The 20,783-nt window shown below is 39.2% G+C and overlaps 1 protein-coding gene across 1 annotated transcript in view; it reads right to left on the minus strand.

Moving 5' to 3' along the window:
- Positions 1-17,630, minus strand: part of LOC308520775 (sperm-associated acrosin inhibitor-like) — a 31,485-nt gene extending 13,855 nt beyond the window's left edge. The window contains exons 1-3 of the mRNA XM_081093497.1: positions 17,527-17,630; positions 10,748-10,824; positions 7,428-7,607 (exon numbers count right to left, since the gene is read on the minus strand). The gene's annotated coding sequence lies outside the window, so the exon portion shown is untranslated. The remainder of the gene's footprint in view (positions 1-7,427; positions 7,608-10,747; positions 10,825-17,526) is intronic.
- Between the last annotated feature and the right edge of the window lie 3,153 nt (positions 17,631-20,783).

Raw genomic sequence — 20,783 nt, forward strand, 5'->3', positions numbered from 1 at the left:
TCATGAGAATGGATAAGATCACTGAGAGAAATAGAAAAGGGAAGAGGACTGTACATTTAGTACCAGCACCAAAGTAACAAATAAAATTAATAAAGCAGACCCATAAGGAACAAGAAATGATAAAGGAGAAAGGACAAAAGAGCGTGATATCATTGGAGCCAAGTTTTTAAAAGCGCATCAAGAAAGAAAGGAGTACTTATGAAGCATTCAGTGAGTATTAGCTGCTACTATTACTCCTTCCTTCATTCCTTAATTCATTGCATTGATTATATTCTGATTCTGAAAAAAAAAAAGATATAAAAGAAAGGAGTAATAAACCATACTAAATGCTGCTGACATGGGAATAAAAAACGAGATGTGAGTTTCCACTCATATTTTGAAAAGAAAACCCAATTGGCAGTCCTTAGAGGCAGGTATTGCAATAACTACCTCTGGTGTATATTCTGAAACCAGCTACCTAGTAATGAATTCTAGGAGTCTGAAAAAAAAAGCAATTGATAGTCCAAGAGGGCTGTAACTCTTGTAGGGAATTAAAAGAAAAGCCTATGGAGATAACATTGGAAAATACGTTCTCCCATGCAGTGGCCTTCTTATTGTTTTGTTGATGGTTTCTTTTGCAGTGCAGAAGCTTTTTATTTTGACGTAGTCCCTTTGGTTTATTTTCTCAGGGCTGACCCACCTGCTGGCTTAGGCGCGTTTACCAGGGGATTGGGCCTAAGCTGGCAATCAGACATCCCTCTGGCAGCCCGAGAGCCCTCGGGGGATGTCCACCTGCCAGTGGGGAGCAGGCCTTAGCTGCAGTTGGACATCCTTAGTGCTGCTGAGAATGCGGGAGAGGCTCCCACCACCACTGCTGTACTGGCAGCCATCAGCCTGGCTTGTGGCTGAGCAGAGCTCCCCCTGTGGGAGCATACTGAACACTAGGGGGCAGCGTCTGCATTGAGCATCTGCCTCCTGGTGGTCAGTGTGTGTCATAGTGACCAGTCATTCCCAGTCTTCCTGCTGTTAGAGTCTGTTTGCTTATTACCCTTTTATTATATAGGATAGAAGCCTGGTGCATGGGTGGGAGCTGGCTGGTTTGCCCTCAAGGGTGGGGGTCCCCACTGGGGTGCCACTGGGGTGGCTGGCCAGCCTGGGTGAGGGGCTGAGGGCCTTTTTCAGGCTGACCAAGCCTCCCCAGTGACAGAAGCTCCCAGCCTCTCCTTTTGTTCTTTTTTTTCTGGGATTTATTTACCTTCTATAATTGAAACTTTGTAGCCTGGAGTGGAACTCAGAGCTGGCCAGGGCTTGGTTTCCTCCATCGCCAGGGGCAACTCAAGGCTCCAGCTCTGTGGCCATGGCCGGCTGAAAGCAGGTATCTGGGGTTTATTTATCTTCTATAATTGAAACTTTGTTACTTTGAGTGGAGCTTAGAGCCAGCTGCTGCAGGCAGGAAGTTGGCTTCCTTCATCATTGTGGCAACCAGGCCTCCTGTTTGCTCCAGCTCCGTGGTTGCCTGCCGCTATCTTGGTTGGGTTAATTTGCATATAGTCACTCTGATTGGCTGGTGGGCGTGGCTTAAGGCATAGCAAAAGTATGGTCAATTTGCATGTTTGTCTTTTATTAGTGTAGATAGGTAGGCAATATAAAAAGATAGAGTTTCTGACATTATTAACATAAACTAAGGGAGGAGAGCTGCAATCAATTTGTTTTTATATGCAGTTGAAATTAGCAGCTTGTAAGAGATTATAACAAGAGTGAGTATGTTAGTATGTGTATCCTATATAATAAAACCCTAATATGCAAATTGACCAAAGCATGGAAGAAACAATCACGATGATGTGCACTGACCACCAGGGGGCAGATAGATGGGCTCAAGGCTGGCAAGCATGGAGATCATAAGCAGGCAGGCAGACATCCCCTGAAGGGTCCTATACTGTGAGAGGGCCCAGGCTGGGCTGAGAGACACCACCCCCAGTGCACAATTGTCATGCACCCGGCCTCTAGAGTGTGTGTGTGTGTCTGTGTGTGTAATGAGGATTAATATTACTACTATTTTAAAAAAACACACAAAATAATAAGTGTAAGGAAGTGGAGCAATTGGAACCCTTGAGGACTGTTTGTAGGAGTGCTAACTAGTACAGAATGCAGTAATAAAAAATTTAAAATGGAATTATCAGCATTTCATTTCTAGGTATATTTCCAAAAGTTGAAATGGAGATATTACACATCTGTAAATGCAAGGAACCCAGTGGAGGCAAAATAATCTAAAAAAAAAAAAAGAGAGAGAGAGCAAATTTGAAATATACCATATTCAGATTTTAACACAGACGACAAAGCTATACTGATAAAAAATAGTATGTTATTGGCATAAAGATAGACATATATAACAATGGAATAAAATATAGACAAAATAAATTCATACAAATATGCTCAATTGACTTTTAAGACTTAATTTTTAGAGCAGTTTTAGATTTACCACAAAAGTAAGAAAGAAATGCAGAGATTTTCCTGCTCAGTGCATTTACTGTTTTTCTCATTATAAACATCACTCACCAGAATGGTACATTATTTTCTTACCAAGGAAACAGCAAAGTCAGCCATAGTTTATGGTTTACCTTACGACTCACTCTTGGTGTTGTACATTCCATGGGTATGGACAAACGTTTAATGAACTCCATCAATCATTATAAATATCTGATAGAATGTATTCATTTACTCTCCTAAAATTAGTATTGTACTGTGCCTATTCATGTCTCTCCCCATTCCTCTTAGAAACCACTGATATTTTTATCTCCATAGTTTTACCTGTCATAGAATGTCATACAGTTGGAACCATACAGTGTATAATGTTTTCAAATTGGCTTTTTTTTTCACTTAGTAATATGCATTTAGGATCTCTCCATATCTTTTCATTGGTTCATAGCTTATTACTTTTTACCACTAAATAATATCCTATTATCCAAATTTATTCAGATTTGTTTATGCATTCATGTACTAAAGGTTATCTTTGTTTCCAATTTTTGGCAATTGGGAATAAAACTACTACATTAATAAAGATTTTTTGTGTGTACATAAATTCTCAACTCTTTGGGTAAAATATCAAGGAACATGATCGCTCAATTGTATGTTAAGAGTATACTGAGTTGTGGGGTAGAGACTAGGTAGAGGGGGTAAAGGAGGGTAAAGGGGGGTCTCAGTAATACTATCCACAATATATCCTATCTAATAAAAGACAAACATGGTAATTGCCGTACGACCGCTACCCTTGCCATTGGCTAATCTGCGAGATATTCAAATTAACTGCCAGCCAAGATGGCGGCCGGCAGCCAGGCAGCTTGAAACTAACATGAGGCTTGCTTGCTTCAGTGATGGAGGACTCCAACGTTCCCCGCCTGCCTTGCCGGCCTCTGAGCCTGCAGTTTAAGAAACATTGTAACAAATATAGATGCTAAACAAAACCCCAGAAACCTGCTTTCAGCGAGCCGGAGATCTCAGAGCTGGAGTTGATACAGAGTTTCGATCATAGAACCGAAACAAACCAGATACCTGCTTTCAGGAGTGGAGGCCTAAGAGCTGGAGCCTCAGAGCTAAAGCTGGCCCAGAATTGAAAAGAAAAAGAAAAAAAGGAGTGGTTGGGAGCTTCCGTCACCCGCCAGACTGAAAACAGCCCTCAGCCCCTCACCCAGACTGGCCAGGCACCCCAGTGGGGACCCCCACCCCGAAGGATGTGTGACCAGCTGCAAACAGCCATCATCCCCTCACCCAGGCTGGCCAGGCACCCCAGTGGGGACCCCCCACCCTGAAGGGTGTGTGAACAGCTGCAAACCAGCTAGCCCCACCCATGCACCAGGCCTCTATCCTATATAGTAAAAGGGTAATATGCCTCCCAGCACCGGGATCAGCGTGACAGGGGGCAGCGCCCAAACTCCCTGATCACCCTGCAGCTCTGTGTGTGACAGGGGGTGGGGCCACAACCTCCCTATCGGCCCTGCTCTGTTCATGACAGGGGAAGGCGCCCCAACCTCTTGATCAGCCCTGCTCTGTGCCTGATAAGGGGGAGCTCCCCAACCCGCTGATCGCCCTGCAGCTCTGTGTGTGACAGAGTGCAGCGCCCTAATCCCCCCCCTCACACACACACACAGGCCCTGCTCTGTGTGTGACGGGGTAGAGCCATAACCTCCCCATCGGCCCTGCCTTGAGTGTGACAGTGGCGGCACCCCAACCCCCTGATCGGCCCTGCTCTGTGGGTGACAGGGGGCGGTGCCCCAACTCCCCTCTCACCCCTACTCTGTGAGTGACGGGGGAGCTCCTCAAACCCCTGATGGGCCCTGCTCTGTGCGTGACAGGGGGGAGCTCCCCAACCCCCTGATCTACCCTGCTCTGTGCTTGACTGGGGGTAGCTCCCCAACCCCCTGATGGGCCCTGCTCTGTGCCTGACAGGCAGGGGCCCCCAACCCCATGATCTACCCTGCTCTGTGCGTGACAGGATACAGAGCCCCAAACCCCCTGATGGGCCCTGTTCTGTGCGTGACAGGGGGTGGCGCCACAACCTCCCTATTGACCCTGCCTTTAGTGTGACAGGGGGTGGTGCCCCAACCCCCCAATCGGCCCTACCCTGAGCATGACTGAGGGTGGCATAGCATCCTCCCATTTCGCCCTGCTCTGTGCATGACAGGGGGCGGCGCCCCAACTCCCCAATGGCCCTGCTCTGAGCCCGACTAGGGGCTGCACCTAGGGATTGGGCCAGCCCTCTGCCACCCGTGAGCAGGCCTAAGCCAGCAGGTCATTATCTCCCAAGGGGTCCCAGACTGCGAGAGGGCACAGGCCGGGCTGAGGGACCCCCCTTGCTCCCCCGAGTGCACAAATTTTTGTGCACCGGGCCTCTAGTATATATATATATATATATATATATTTGAAAAATAAAACTACCAAAAAAGAGAAACTGCCAAATTGCCTTCCAAAGTGGCTGAACCATTTCAGATTCCCAACAGCAATGTATGAGTTCTTGTTTCTCTACATCCTCGTCAGCATTTGGTGTTGTCAGTGTTCCGGGATTTACCCAGTGCATTGTTGTAGTAGCATCTTATTTTTTAAAATTTAATTTCTCTAATGACATATATGTGGAGCATCTTTGCATATGCTCATTTGCCATCTATGCATATTTGATGAGTTGTCTGTTAAGGTCTTCGACCCATTTTTTTAAATCAGGTTACGTGTTTTCTTATTTTTGAGTTTTAAGAGTTCTTTGTACATAATGGATAACAGTCCTTAATCAGATGTGGGGTTTTTTGAAACATTTCTCCTAGTTCATGCTTTCTTTTTTCATTCTCTTGATTTTGTCTTTCACAGAAAAGAAGTTTAAATGTTAATGAATTCCAGTTTATCAATTATTTCTTTTGTGGACCAAGCCTTTAGTTTTGTATCGAAAAAGCCATTACCACCCAAGGTCAGCCAGGTTTTCTCCTATATTCTCTTGTAGGAGTTTTATAGTTTTGCACTTTACATTTTGGTCTACAATCTTTTTTGAGTTCTTTTGTGAAGGGTGTAGGGTCTGTGTCCAGGTGTTCTGCATGCAGATGTCCAGTAATTCCAACTCCATTTGTTGAGAAAACTATCCTTGCTCCATTATATTGCCCTTCCTCTTTCCTCAAAGATCAGTTTGCTGTATTTATATGAATCTATTTCTAGATTCTTCCTTCTGTTCCACACATCATGTGTCTATTCTCTCACCAATATACACTGTCGTAATGTATCAATTGATTTTTGACAAGAGTTCTAAGAAAATTAAATGGTAAATTAATGGGTAAAAAATAGTCTTCTCAACAAATGATGGTATGACAACTGGATAGCCACCTGCAAAATATATAACTTTGTAGCCATAATTCTCACCACATGCAAAAATTAACTCAAAGTCTATCAAAGATCTAAAGGCCAGTACTAATGTTATGAAACTCTTAGAGGAAAACCTTGGTGCAGATCTTTATCAGTTTGAATTACACAGCAATTTCTTTTACTGAACAAAAGTACATGCAACAAAGGAAAAATATAGATATGTTAGAATTCATTAAATTTGTAAAAATTTCAGCAAAGGGCACATCAATAAAGTAAAAAAAAAAAAAAATCTGAAAATCAGGGAAAACTTTTACAAGTCATATCTGTATTTCTAAAAGCCTAAGCAACCAAATGACCAAACAGCTGAACAACCAGTTGACTATTCCCAATGATGCGCACTGACCAGCAGGGTGCAGACGCTCAATGCAGGAGCTGCCCCCTGGTGGTCAGTGTGCTCCCACAGTGGGAGTGCCACTCAGCTGACTGACAGGTGCCAGACACCTGTCCCATGGGTGGCAAGTGCAGCTGTGGTAGCTGGAGCCTCTCCTGCCTCTGCAGTAGCACTACTGAGAGTGAGGGAGGTAGGTGCAGCAGAACTAGAATGAGCAGGAGCAGCATGGTGCCTGGCCTGGGCTCAGGTTCCTTACTGGCCGCCTGCCGCTTTGCACACTACGACATTCCTCAAGAGATGTCGGACTGTCGACATCCCCGGAGGGGTCCTCGATTGCAGGAGGGCAAAGGCCAGGTCGAGGGACCCCAATGGTGAATGAATCCGTGCACTGTGCCTTTAGTATCTAATAAGGTCCTTAGATCTAGATTATATCAAGTAAACTAACAACCTTAGTCTTGATTGATTTGTGAGTGACAAAGAAAATTATGTAATTTTCCCCCAGACCTCAGAAATCATACAATATCTTCGAATAGATTTTGCAGTTCATTCAATTTTAGATAAGGCCTATGTTTTAGAATACAAATCCATGTGGCCTAATATTCGTGATTGTAAGATTGACCCTGGGTACTTGTTAGAATTCAAGTCCTAGATCCCTCTCCTAGAGGCTTTGACTCTTTCTGATAAAGAGGATCCTAAGTGTAATTTTAATGAACACCCAGGTAATGATTTATTTTTTTACCTTTGAAAGTAGTTACCAAAATTAATCATGTGCTTTAATCCATTAATCAACAAAAGATTGTATTTTTAATAAAGATAATATTATTTAACATTGTATTGATTGAAATATTATTGTAAATTTCATTAGGTTTTATATTATCAAACACACGATTAATGTACTTTTTCATCTGCTATTTAATAATTGAACAGAGAATGAAAATCAATTAAAAGTTCTTAGAATTGAGAGACAATTTTCAACACTCTATATTCCTTCTTGTATGGAATACAAGGCTTTGTCCAGTCACCTAGTAACTTAACGCCCTGATGGAAAAGACTCTGATTGGCTGTAGAATTCACTGGAAAATAGGATTGCCATAAAACCATAGGCATGTGTAGCTCAGTCAGTTGCATTCCCCATAATGCTTAAATCGAAATGATCTATCACTTAATCTGTAAAGAAAAAGAGAAAGAAGTAGACATTATTATAAACAGCATTTAAAATTACCTGGATATTGCAGTAAGTGCTTCTAAATGAGCAGCATGATGTGGAGAAGCTGTGCTCCACCTGCACACCCAGCTGGGACCCACATGCTCCCCAGAACCTTCACACATCCTTCCCTCATCTGGGGCTACTTGGCTCTTCCTACAATGGTCAGTCCTGATTCAGTCGTGGAAACCACCCAGACTGGAGAGATGAGAGGAATGGAGATTGTTTTGATGGTTCTCTGGAAGTAGAAGCCGCTTTGGGGATTAAATAAGAGGAAATAATTATGAGAGACAATGAAGAGGAAAGTAGGAAGGCTGGCTGAACCTTTAGACTGCAGACTCCTTTGGAGTGAAGCACATAGGAAAGGAGGCTGGATGGAAGTGTGCTGGAATGCCCTGCTCTCTAAGGAATGTTCACAGTCTGTCATGGAGTTCAGAGACAAGGTTGACCCTCAGAGGAGTCCCTTCCTAGTATGAATAGGCCCATTGTGATGGATTTCAAATTTCTGTAGTCAAGTAGTGTTTGTTGCTCAGTTATGGTCCCTGTAGCTTGGTTGCTACATCCCAAAGATGATCAGTTATCATATGGACTTCAGAAGTCAATATATTGGGCATAGACTCATTCGTAAGTCCTAGTGGTTAAATTAATTGATTTGTACATTTCCAGAATATCCAGCAGATATATTTAGAGATCAAATACAAATCTGCTTTTGGAAATGAGAACTCCCGGGAAAGGTACCAGTGTGATTCTGTGGCATTTCCTGCGATAGTACAATTTTTCCCTATATATACTAGTACTGCGTATACGCTTTCAAAAGAAAATTGGTTTTCCTATCATTTTCTGATGATTTCCTCATTATTTTGGAAGAGCCAATATTTAGCCTTATATTCTTACAACATATCATTGCAGAAAACGCATTCATTGGAGTAAGTTTTCTTATTCGTTGCGCAGACTGGATCTATTTTTCTGGTGCATATATATACTCGATCATTATACAGATTACAGCCTGGCTGTCAAACATAAAGAACAACATAAAATTTGTCAGATAATGAACTTTTTAAAAAGAAATGTCTTTAACCTTAGTGCAAGATACCATGCATCCAAAGGGAATGAAAATATTCTATATTGTTGTTTAGAAATACACAATCTACTTAGCCATAAAATTTTATTGATACATTTTTACAAACCCAATATCATTTTTAAAAAGCAGACTAATGGTTGAATGTATTTTTAGAATGTAACCACTCTCATCTCACTTCTCCTCATACCTGTATCGGATTTTCCCCATTGTTGTATATCAAAAAAATAGTAAAAAGGAATCTTAATAATTTCCCTTTCTTTTTCATTGATTTAACTACTAGAGAATCAGATACAGTCAGATTATCACCACATATGTGTATATTCATGTATGTTAGTATTTTCAAATATATGTAAAATTTGTTTAGTAATGTCACTATTGGTAATTTACATAAATGAACAATGCTGTGTGTATTGTTACATGACTGCCCTTTGAAATGTCTATGTAATCTTACATAGGTGCTTATCTATGTATAATATTCTTTATGAATATATGAACATTATTATTTTATTCACCTTTTAGTGGATAGGTTTTGCAATCCTCTTTTTTTGGTAGAGAAATAATTCTACTTTAAATAGACTGTAACCGTTATCAGGTTTTTATAGATAACAAAGATACCCAATAATGTAATCTTTGAAATAATGGGATATTTTATCTTGTCCAAAATACCAAATATTTTTATATGGCTGGGTAGATTTTATTTATTGAACTTGGCATAATAATGGCACAGTTTAAATAAAATTTTTTGAAGGATCATCCTGTTGCACATTTTGTTTGGTGAATTTTTTTTATAAAAGAGCAAGTGAGTGGGACTAGAGAGATAGAAACACCAATGAAAAGAGAGATATCAAAAAGTTGTCTCCTGCAGACCCTCTACTGGGAATAAAGCCCACAACCTGGGAATATGCCCTGACCAGGAACTGAATCAGAGGCCTCTTGTTTTATGGGTCAACGTTTAACCACAGCACAACACTGGCAGGACTGGCAGGTGAAATTTGCTGTTAAAACTTAAAATATAAAATACGTATAAGTTGCCCAACCAGTGTAGCTCAGTGATTGAGCATCAATCAGGGAACCAAGAGATCAAGGCTCCAATCCTAATCAGGGCACATGCCTAGGTTCTAGGGTGCATCCCTATTATGGGGCATGCACGGCAGACTATTAATGATTCTCTCTCATCATTAATGTTTCTGTATCATTCTCCCTATCCCTTCCTCTCTGAGATAAATTTTTAAAAATCTTAAAAGTATTAAAAGCTTTTTTAATTTCCAAATTAATCAGTATTAACTTACCTCCCTGCGACTGCGTTTTAGTGGTACAAAAATAGTTTCTGCAACAACCACACAAAAGAAAAGGTAAAAATAAGAAGGGCAAGAAATAAGAGTCTCTGGTGGAAGAAACTATACTTCTTAGCAGCAAAATTCTATACAAATTGTATATTCAGGACCCCCAAGTTCTGAAGTGAGCCTTTTGTTGTAATATCAAAATATTAATTCACAAAACACATCCAAATCTGGAAATATAATTCCAAATTATTATCATCTGTGAAAAATAATTTGAAGTGTTGTGGTGCCATAATCATCAAACTCTCCTATGAAGATACCATAGTTCTTTTTATTCATTTTTTAATAAATAAGACATCCTATTAAGAGAAGACAATGCCTTGTTTAATTCCACTTAATATGCCTTGCATAATGTCACCTAACATGAAGAAATTATTACTTTATGAAATAGTATTCAGTTCTAATATCAGGGGCCAATTCAATACCTCACAGCTCCTTTACTCAAATTCATCATCATTCTTGCAGAAAAGGAAGATAATACATTTTGAATGAATTCTCACCTTATACAAAATTTTGACTTTAGTGGCCTCAGAACTGACAAACAACAAATCAGATTGCTAAGGATTATCTGATCTAGGAGACATCATTCACTCCCTACAATCTGCATTTAGCAAACATGGACTCTTACCTCCAAAATAATAATTAAATAAATATCTTTAATGATAAATGAACAAAAACCTAAGTTCTGCTGCCCATTCTAAACCAGCTCTCTGCCTCCATCTCTCTAAGGTGGAAATGAGAAAAAATAACCCACAGATATTTTAAAAGAGGGTTTGTTATATGCCTGCTTTCATTTTGCCAGTTTAAGTATTACAAACTCAATGAAAGAATCTGCTCCATTTTTAGAGAATAGATATTGTCTCCAGCATTTTCTAAGATGTGTGAATTGCTTCATCAAGAATAGAAAATGTACTCACCAGAATAAAGAGGAAATACTGAGGCAGTGATGAAAATAATTTTGAGCAATGATGAGAAAAAGGACATTTTATCAAATCTGTAGAAGAAACCCAAAAGGAATGTTTACAACACATGATGCAGAGACAAATTTTCTATTTGCAATTGAAAGTTTCTTACAGGCGAAGGACCTGCTACTCCCCTATATACCTTAATATGTTGGATTTTTTCTTTTTTTCTTGCCCAAACCCACAGGATCAAGGGACATACATGGGAACAGAAGGTCTTGTAGAGACTTGAGAGACACATCCTTGAGCAGGACACATCCTCAGCACACTTAAGAAGGAGCTGTTCATTCCCAAACCTTGGCTCAGCCCACAGAAGCCTGACACCACTTAAGGAAATATGGGCATTGGAATCTCCCTTTTTCCTCAGAATATAGAAACATTTCAGGAAGGACTGACCTGGAGCAGGCCTCACAGCAATGCTGCACACCATGGCCAGCCCATAGATTCCCCCCCACCCAACCTCCCTGAAACAAGATATAGTGGAGCCTGAGGCCTACAGCTCTGGAGACAGTGCCTATTTTGTTCCCCTTTCTTTGTCAACCACCTTCACCCAGCTGTGGAGTCTCTTTTATTGGCTTTCTGCTGTTGAGGAGCTTGATGAGGTTAAAATAGATGGCTCATAATACCATAAGGCAGAGGTATTCTGTGTTCTGCCTAGAGGCTGTAAAACAGATTGTGAGAGATGCCACTCAAATAATTCTCAATAGTTCTTCCCTCAGAAGGAAGTTTGGGATGATTTTATGATATTCTCAGAACTGAAGGATGGAGGTAAAGTAATAAACAGGGCTTCAAAATCCTAAAATAGACAAGAGATGTGAAAGCTTTTCCAGCTAATGAGTTGTAGAGAAGGGAGAATCAAAGCAAGAAATACAACAATAAATCGGGGAAACTGTAATTAGATCCATACGTAGACATTTAGTATTTTGAAATACTAGGGGAACATTAGACTCAATTGAAGCTTTGGTATATTAAACTTTTCATTTTGAGATGAATGAATTGTCTCATAATGCTGTAAGTAATAGTATTGAGAGACATCATGTTCCTTTTAACCAGTTTACCCAAATGGGGACATCTCATAAAGCTATAGTATAATTTTACCACCAGGAATATTTAAAAAGCTCCAGACGAATATTAGGCAGCCAGCTTTGAACCTGGGCTTGAATACAACATGCAAATATTAAGACCAGGAGAGAGAGAAGGCTCAGGAGTGAAATTGAGACTATGAGCCACAATGCCCTAAATTTTATATTGAATCATTTGATCTGAGGATTAAGTGAAGAAAATGAGATCAAGTCAGTATAGCCCAGCTGACTTAAAATAAACTCTGTGTAGTCAGGCTGACAAAATTAGTTCAAACCAAATGTGCTGAAGCATGAGGAATGGATTTTACTTTAACTAGCCTGAGGACTCATAAATGGAGGGATATTTCATGTTTATGAATGGGGAGGGTCCTTACTGTCAAGATGTCAGTTACTTCCAAGTTGACCTATAGATTCAATACAGTCCCAATCAAAATCCCAGCAAGTTATTGTGTGGCTGCTATTAAACCAATTCTAAAGTTAAAGGCAAAAGACCAGAATAGCCAATAGAATATTGAAGGAGAAGAGCAAAGTTGGAGGATTGATGCTACTCAACTTCAATAAAAAAGACAGTTTATAACTAACCCAATAATCAAGACGGTTTATTATTAGCAAAAGAAGAGACAACGTGATTAATGGGACAGAATAGAGATCCCAGAAACAAACCCCCATAAATGTAGCCAAATGTTTTCTGACAAATGAGCAAGGGTAATATAATGAGGCAAAGATAGTTTCTCAAAATTAGTGCCGGGACCACTGGATATCCACATTCTATAAAATAAATGTAAACTTAGACCTTATACCCATCTTAGAAAGTAACTCAAAATGAATCACAGACCTAAATGTAAAATGCAAACTATAAAACTTCTAGGAGATAAGAGAAACCAAGATGACTTTGTGAATAGTGAATACTGTTAAAATACAATGCCAAAGACATGATCCATGGAAGAAATAACTGATGAGCCTGACTTTGTTAAAATTAAAACTACTGTTGTGTGAGGGACAATAATCAGAGGATGAGAAGACAAGCCAGAGACTGGGAGAAAATATTTTCAAAAGACACTTGTTTTAAAGGACTATTATCCAACGAAATCTTAAAATTCAGAAATACATAAACAAAGAACTTTGTTTAAAAATGGCCCAAAGACTTTAACCTGCACCTCCCAAAAAAAGTTATAAAGATTTCAAATAAGCATGTGAAATATTCTCCACTGATACATCCACAAATAAATGAAAATTTAAAGTGAAATGAGCCGAACACCTATTAGAATGCCAGGACATTGACAATTCCAAATGCTTGCAAAGATATGGAGCAACAGAAGTTCTCTTTCACTATTGGTAGAAATGCATAATAGTACAACCACTTTAGATAAAAATATGGTAGGTTATTACAAAACTAAACTTATTTACCATGCAATCCAGTAATCATGCTCTTTGATATTTACCTAAAGGAGGTGAAATCCTATGAACACAAAAACAAACCAACTAACAAACAAAACCTGCACACTGATGTTTAGAACAGCTTATTCATAATTGCCAAAACATGGGAGCGATCAGGATGTCCATCAGTAGGACAATGGGATAAATAAACTGTGGTACATCCAGCTGATGGACTGTTATTTAGTCCTAAAAAGAAATGAGCTATCAATCATGAAATGACATGGAAGAACTTTAATGTATGTTACTAAATGAAGGAAGCTAATTTGAAAAGGCTACATACTGTAAAATTCCAACTATATGATATTCTAGAGAAGGGAAAACTATGGAGACCATAAAAATCAGTGATTGTCAGGCATAGGAAGATGGAGTGAGTGATGATTAAGTGGAGCACAGAGGAACCTAGGGCAGTATAAATATATAATACCATAATGATGAATATACACCATTATATGTTTGTTCGAACCCATAGCATATACTACACCAAGAGTAAACTGTAATGTAAACTATATACTTTGTGTGAATATGAAGTGTCAATGTGTTTGCATCATTCTTAACAAATGTACCACTCTGTTGTCGGTGTTGATAATGGACGAGGCTATGCATGTGTAGGGATAGTGGGAAATAGGGTATATAGGAAATACCTGTACTTTACTCTAAATTTTGCTGTGAACCAAAAATTGCTCTTCAAAGTAAATTCTTAATAAAGTACTTAATATGCACAAGGTTATTTATTTTCTGATGCATAATCTATAATTGCAAAAGTTGGAAATATTTATAAACTGGAATATAAAAGATTGAATTATCTCTTGTACTTCACAAAGTAGAACACTATACAGCTCGTTCAGAAGGAATAATATAGGCATGAATATGTATGCTCCCGAATTGCTGGAATTTCTATATTTTCTCTGGAGAATGTAATAACTTAGGATTTTACTTTGTAACATACTATTATTAATACATGAGTTTTTCCATATAACAATTTATTTTATAATAATTTACAAAACTGAAATATTTTCCATTCCTAATAAGTGAGAGATAATCTACCCACATCATAAAAATCAAATATTTTACCCAATTTAGTTCCTGCATAAATAAAAGACTTTAAATAACTTGGTATCCCCAATGATATTTCCATGTCTGTTGTGAGAAGACATGGATGCAGTTCTTTTAATGAGGACACAACAGTGAGTGAGACTTCTTTGGCATTGACTGTGGATAGGAAAGTCCATTTGTCAAAACTGTGTACAATGCTCAGTTTCACAGGAGATATAACTTTGTTTCAATAAACATTGTATTATTTAAACCCAACAACACCTTCATTTGAAGATAGCATTTTTAGATGAAGAAACTGAAGAGCAAGAAAGATAATAACTTGCTAACATCATTCTAATATAAAGGGAATTAATTGAGACTGATTATTTCAATGCTGTTTCTAATGTCCAAGCAATTGCCTCACAATAAACAACTCTCAATTACATGGGAGATGAATGGCCCCTAGAGAGATCAAAGAGGGTTTGCCTAATGTAAGTGTTTGATGTTAGAACTGATAACTAAAAAATACCTGACCTGAAGGAGAGTATTCCAACAAATACCATTAGAAAATATGACCTAGAAAACAGATAAGGATTGTTCAAGTACTTCAGCTCTGTAGGTTGGAAACAGGATGAATTTCCCTGCCGCAGTATCCAGTGGCCATTCAAAGCCACTATATAGTCTCTTATCTTTTACAGTATGGGATTTTTTAAAATCACTCAATGTAATCTTAAAGAGGCATGTGCACTGTTCTCTATCTGGTTTACCTATTCAAGGATTCTAAACCAAATGGAACAACCAATTTTCTTCCTAGATAACACCAAATCTTGCCTGCATTTTCTAGGATTTGAGAAATACTCTATCCTGGCACAAGAACAGACATATAGATCAATGGAATAGAATAGAGAACCCAGAAATTGACCCAGACCACTATGCTCAATTAATATTCGACAAAGGAGGCATGAACATACAATGGAGTTAAGATAGTCTCTTCAATAAATGCTGTTGGGAAAATTGGACAGATACATGCAAAAAAAAAGAAAGAAAGAAAGAAAGAAAGAAAGAAAGAAAGAAAGAAAGAAAGAAAGAAACTAGACCACTAACTTGCACCAGTCATAAAAATAAACTCAAAATGGATAAAGGACTTAAACTTAAAATGGAAAACCATAAAAATACTAGAGGAATCCATAGGCAGCAAAATCTCAACATATGCCAAAGCAATTTCTTTATTGATACTGCTCCTAGGGCAATGGAAACTAAAGAGAAAATAAACTAATGGGACTACATCAAAATAAGCTTCTGCTTAGCAAAATAAACCATCAACAAAACAACAAGAAGGCTACTGCATGGGAGAACATATTTGCCAATGTTATCACCAATAAGTGTTTAATCTCCAACATTTACAGGGAACTCACACAATTTAACAAAAGGAAGATAAACAACCCAATCAAAAATGGGCAATGGACCTAAATAGATACTTTTCAAAACAAGACAGAAGGAAGGCCAAGAGACATATGAAAACATGCTCAAAGTCACTAATTATCTGAGAGATGCAAATCAAAACGACAATGGGGTACCATCTCACACCTGTCAGAATGGCTATCATCAACAAATCAACAAATGACAAGTGCTGGCAAGGATGTGAAGAAAAAGAAACCTTCATGCACTGCTGGTGGGAATGCAGACTGGTGCAGCCACTGTGGAGAACAGTATAGAGTTTCCTCAAAAAACTAAAAATGGAACTCCCATTTGACCCAGTGACCCCACTTCAAGGAATATATCCCAAAAAACCAGAAACACCAATCAGAAAGAATATATGCACTCCTATGTTCATAGCAGCACAATTCACCATAGCTATGATTTGGAAACAGCCTAAGTGTTCATCAGGAGAGAATGGAATAAAAAACTGTGGTACATCTACACAATGGAATACTACACTGCTGTAACAAAGAAAGAACTCTTACCATTTGTAACAGCATGGATGGACCTGGAGACCATTATGCTAAGTGAAATAAGCCAGTCAGAGAAAGATAAATATCACATGATCTCATTCATTTGTAGAATATAATGAACAACATAAACTGATGAACAAAAACAGATATAGAGACAGAGAAATATCAGTCAGACCATCAAACCTCAGAGGGAAGGTAGGGGAGGGTGGAGGTAAGGGGGAGAAATCAACTGAAGGACTTGTATGCATGCATATAAGCCTAATCAATGGACATAGACAAGAGGGAGGTGAGGGCATGAGTGGGGTCCAGAGGGTAATGGGGGCATAAGGACACATATGTAATACTTTAATCAATAAATAAATTGTAAAAAATAAAATAAAATTTTAAAAAGATATACATAGCATGTGTTTAAACATGCCTTTTTAAATTTGGAAATTTACTTAAAATTCATCCTCAGTTCAAAAGAGCTCATTCAATAAAGTAAAGAAAAAAAATACTCTATCCAGGATTGAAAATGTACTCACCAGGAGAAAATGGAAATGCCAACATGATGATAAAAAAGCTGGCATTAATATTCAATGAGAAGTTAGCTATTCGAACTCCTTAGAAAGTTGTAAAGAAAGCAGAAGGTTATGACAAAGTCCCATAAATAGTTCAGTGAACAGAACCACAGAGGCCACTTCCTGAATCCTCCAACTTGAGAAGGAAGAGCCTCAACTCCTGAGTTGTTAAAATCCTTTACTATTTTCCTTTTTAATTTTCACCCAAGAATATTTTTCCCATTTATTTTTGGTGAGAGTGAAAGCGGGGGAGGGAGGGAGAAAGGAAGGAAAGGAAAGGAGAGGAAAGGAGAGGAGAGGAGGGGAGGGGAGGGGAGGGGAAAGGAAGGGAAGAGAAGGGAAGGGAGGGAAGGGAGGGAAGGGGAGGAGAGGAGAGGAGGAAAGAAAGAAGAGAGAGAGAGAGAGAGAGAGAGAGAGAGAGAGAGAGAGAGAGAGAGAGAAAGAGAGAGAGAAGAAGAAGAAGAAGAAGAAGAAGAAGAAGAAGAAGAAGAAGAAGAAGAAGAAGAAGGAGAAAAAGAAAGAAGAAAAGAAAAGAAAGATCTTTGCAAGAGAGACACATTTCTTGGTTTTATCTTGTAGGTGCCCAGACTAGACCCACCATAGAACCAGCAACCAAGGTACTTGTCCTTGAACAGGAAAGGAAGCCAAAAGACTCTTCTCAAGTTACCCACCTCAAGAAGACACAATACAAAGGCAGACTGTGGATGTCTTGTTTACTTGTGCAGCCTCAGCCAGCTCCTCTGTGTTGAGCAGTGTATTTTAAATACTGCTATGTAGGAAACCAAGTGTCAGGAGAGATAAGACACACAGGGTCCTATGTCCAGGCAGTGACTGGGAGGTTACCACACGAAGAGGTGATCAAAGCTATTCCTACAGCAGGAAGTTTAGAGGACAATTTTATCTGATGGGCATAATGAATGGGGAGGGGAGAAAATAAGTATGTTTATAGATCCTAAAATAGATAAGACATGAAGACTTGATAAGCAAGGGAGCTGTGTAAGATCAGGAGATAAGGCAGGAAAAGAATTTCAGAAAATAAAACTTGAATATATATCTGGAACTGCTTAGTTTGAAAACATAGATAGCTATGAGAGGCACATGGACAACTTTGTACAATTACCTGTGGCATGTTCCTTTCCCAAGGTTGCGATTCAGATTTCTATATGAGATCCTAGTAACAGGTATTTTTTTTTAAGTTTCTAAGAGGCAATAACATGCAGAGTCCCTGAGCTAGAGCCACAGAGCAATCTCTGGGGCACTATTATATCATTCTTCCTACTTCCCTACACCAGAGCTTTCACAGTTAGTTGAAGTATATACAATCCTGTCTGTGGCTTGTTATGCCCAGATTTCAAGATCCCCAAAAGACCACCAGGGAGCCAGCCGAGTCCAATACAAAAGCAAAGAGTCTTTATTCGAGCTAGCTCGGCTCCCTGACCACACTCACCGACACAGCGGCATGCAGCAGAGAGAGAGACAGCTCTGTGGGGAGAGGGGTTTTATAGGGCGGTTGGAGTAAGGGGAGGAGAGAGGACTGTGGGCCCTGCTGATTGACCAGGCACAAGTCGGTGTCTTGTTACACAGGATGTGGTCGTATCTATGGTGCACACTTCCCTTGATTATCATTGGTTAGTTTAAAGAAATCCTAGGCGTGGCTAGCAGAGGCTTGGGCTTCCGGGAAGAAGCTCCTTGCCGAGCACATGGCTGCCCAAAAATGGAGGATCTGGGCTAAGATGGAGGGCATAGCCCTCGCCCTGGGACAAGATGGAGGGCGTAGCCCTCGCCCTTTCATGGCTAGCTTTATTCACACACTTAAATTGTGCTTATTTTGGAAATTCAGCATGTTTCAAATTTCTGTGATCCAGTCTCAAAAGAAAGAACATAAATTCTAAAATGATAATAATAACTTAGTCTTAAGAAACTAGAGCTAGCCTTATCCATTTTTTCTCAGTGGTAGACCGTCAGCCCATGCACTCCAGTGTTTAGGTTTGAACTCCCATCCAGCCCACACACTTGGTTTTCAGATTCCATTCCCAGCCCCTAGCAGGGCATTCTGAGGGAGGCAACCAATCCATGTGTGTCTCTCTCATCTATGTTTCTCTCTCTCTTCCAAACCCCTTCCACTGTCTCAAAAAATCTTTGGAAGAAATATCATTGAGTGAGTATTAATAACAACAACAAAAGAATCTAGAGCCAGACAACTGTGCTTCTGGTCTTAGCACTATGGCTTAGTATGTGAGGTGCCTTTAAAAATTGCACATATTGTTCTATATAATAAAAGCCTAATATGCTAGGTTCTGGTCAGCGGTTCAAAGAATCAAAGCATAATCTCTATATATAAAAGCCTAAGTGACTAGTTGACCAGTCGCTATGATTCACACTGACTACCAGGGGGCAGATGCTCAGTGCAGGCTCTGCCCCCTGGTAGTCAGTGCACTCCCACAACCAACCTCCCGTGGTCCCTCACCCAGCCAGCCAGCCCCAATTGGGACTGGCTGAGACAGTCCCCATCGTTCCTGATAGCTGGCTAGGTTGAGGGACCCCACGGGTGCACGAATTTGTGCACCAGGCCTCTAATCTGATTATAAGTTAGCACATTTGTAAAAAATAAATAAATAAAATAGCTGCTTGCAATTGTTAAGTAATTTATTACATACAAAATGCCTACAAGTGCCTGTACCAGATTAGCATAGAATAAAGACAGAAGCATTTTCAAATAGTTAATGAAAACCTATTATATATAGGGCTGTATCATTTATTGACCAAATATTAGTGAATTGAATACAGCAGTATTTTTCAAGATTAGTATTAAGTAGGATTTTCCAGCACTCAAGGTTGATTCAGCATTTGAAAACTAAGAAATATAATTCACTACATTAACAGATAAAAGAAAAAATCATATGACCAGTTCAATAGACAGCTACTAATGATAAAAAAACAACAAAAAAAAAACTTTGATGATTAAATGTAAGTAGGCAGTTTGATGAAGGGCATCAGAGAAGATTGCATAGTTTATGCTGTGATTTTGATTGCCTTCCCACAATAATAAGAGGTCTCAGTGCAATAAAGAACAGAAAAAGAAAAATCAGAAGGGCAGGGGAGTTTAAGATTGAAACAGAGAGGTAAAATTGTCTCTAATAATATTAGCAAATTTTTTGCCCAAGAAGTATATATTTTAAAAGGCAGTTACAAAAATTAATCAATTATGCATTATAATCATAGGATACAAGGTCAATATATACTAGCAAAAATAACAAAAACTGAAATTTACAATTTTTCCCAACAGCTGTGCTGAGGTATAATTCACATACAATGAGCTTCACATACTTAACTGTCCAGCCTGATAAATTTGACATTTGTATGCACCAATGAAAGGATCTTCACACTCATGATAGTGAACATATCCATCACCCCTCAAAGTTTCCTTCTATCCCTCCCTACTCTCTCCCCAGGCAGCTGATGATCTATTATCACTTTAGATTAGTTTTATTTTTCTAGACTTTTACATAGATTGACTGTGACATTTGTACCCTAGTTTGCCTTTCATTCAGCATAATTATTTTGAGAACCATCTGTGTATCAGTACTTGCTTGCTTTTTATTGCTGAGTAATATCCATTGTATGGATAGGCCATAATTTGTTTATTCATTTGCCTGTTCATGATCACTTATAGTGTTTCTAGTTTGCAGATATACAAAATAAAGCTGCCACAAATATCCATGTTTTCTTAAGCATATGCATACATTTCACTTAGGTAAATAGCTCTCAGTGGAAGGACTGAAACACAGGGTAGTTCATAAGGATAAAAGTTTCTTAATTTTTAAAGAGTCTGCCAAATTCTTTGCCAAAGTATTGTACTGCTTTACATTCCCATCATTGGTGCCTGAGGGTTCCAGTTGCTCCACCCCCTCACCAGCACTTGGTGCGA

This window comes from Myotis nattereri (assembly GCF_964212035.1).
Source record: "Myotis nattereri genome assembly, chromosome: 5".
NCBI lineage: Eukaryota > Metazoa > Chordata > Mammalia > Chiroptera > Vespertilionidae > Myotis > Myotis nattereri.